This window comes from Pteropus vampyrus, unplaced genomic scaffold (genome assembly GCF_000151845.1).
Source record: "Pteropus vampyrus isolate Shadow unplaced genomic scaffold, Pvam_2.0 Scaffold43, whole genome shotgun sequence".
NCBI lineage: Eukaryota > Metazoa > Chordata > Mammalia > Chiroptera > Pteropodidae > Pteropus > Pteropus vampyrus.
In genome coordinates, this window is record NW_011888824.1 from 4,280,667 (window position 1) to 4,282,313 (window position 1,647).

Consider the following 1,647-nt stretch of genomic DNA (forward strand, 5'->3'; position numbering starts at 1 on the left):
TTAAATACTATTTGTATCAGTCAGTGGTTCCGTTATAGGAAATAGAGATCACTCTAGCTATTTAAAGCAAAAGGCATTTGACACAGATGACTTAGTACAAAGTAGATGGAGAGGCAGGAGAACCAGGCTGAGAGATGATCCTCCAGCAGTGATTTCTAAAATCACTCTGCCAAATAGGCCTGCAGGGTTGCTGCTACCTTTGCCATAATCAGAAAAGTGAATAATCGAATGAAGGCCATCTGTACTGTGAAGTTTAAGAACATACCACTGGAGCTCCGATCCAGGCATCAGGAAACTGCTGCTGATGCCTCCACCTCAAGTGCTTTTGAATTATCAGCTGAGCCCTCAAGGAATGCCATCTCTGTCTCTATTTGCTAGCAGCAGAATGCAAAACAAAAAGTTGTCCCCCACCTCACTTGCAGCTTCCCAATCTCAAGATATGGGGTAGGCATTTTCAGTGTAATCTAATTTATATATACATCCCAAATTGCCAGTTGACTTTGGAAATGTGTTTTTTTTAGCTTTCCAGCCTCTGTAGTATAAAAAGACTTCCTAGTAAATAGGCAGAATGGACACTGAGTATCCAATTAACCATGCATACCACATCCATGAGACTTAAATGAAAACGGTTTAAACAATGGGTATATATTTGGATGCAAATAATGTATTTTTAATGCTAAAAAACTAAATATGCAAATCATAGTATCAGATCATGAATTAATAAAACTGCTAATCAAAAATATATACGTAAGCAAATAAAAACAAACTCAAAAACTGGAATTAAAAATTATCCTATGGAATTCTTGGATCAAATGTGAAATCAAATCTACAGGATCCCTATAAAATAATGAAATTAAATATTTTATAACATTTTCAAAATGAGACCAAAGTTATGGAGAGTCAAATACATAGTGCTTCCGTTCTTATAGATCTTTGTTCCTGATCTTCTCCCTGAAATGAGCTATTCCTAATAATTTTGCCTGTCAATTGAAATAAGAAGATCATTTTTATATATTGAAATTTCAGTTTTAAGAAATTATAATTCTCTGGGTCATCAAGGATAGAGCGATAATGATATAACACCCTCAGAAAAATTATAAGTTGGTATGAAATCTTTGAAGGGCAATTTGACAATATGTATCAAAAACTTTCAAAATATGAATAAACTTTCATGCATTTTCATTTTGGAAATGTTATCCTAAGAAAGTAATCTGAGTCTATGGCCATGCCACCCTGAACACACCTGATCTTGTTTGATCTTGGAAGCTAAGCAGGGATGGGCCTGGTTAGTTCTTGGATGGGAGATCACCTAGGACGACTGGATGCTGTAGGCATAAAAAAAAAAAAAGAAAAGAAAGTAATCTGAAACATACACAAAGAACATGAAATAAATTAGCTGGTATAGCACTATTTGGCAAAATTATCCAATGTTAGCAAAAGGTTAGATAAAATATGATACAACTTTAATATTCGATAATGTAAAAATAATGTTTTGGAAAAAATATCTAATGACTTGAGAAGTGCTCATTATATATTATTTGGTAAAAAAAAATTTAGAATGACATGTACACCATGATCCAAATTTCTATATATACATTTATATATAAAAAATTATACTGGAAGCTAAATATAAATATATTAAAAGAT

At 32.9% G+C, this 1,647-nt stretch overlaps 1 pseudogene; it reads left to right on the top strand.

Moving 5' to 3' along the window:
• The first annotated feature begins 1,215 nt into the window (after nt 1-1,215).
• LOC111738772 lies at nt 1,216-1,334 on the top strand (annotated as a pseudogene).
• Nucleotides 1,335-1,647: the final 313 nt, after the last annotated feature.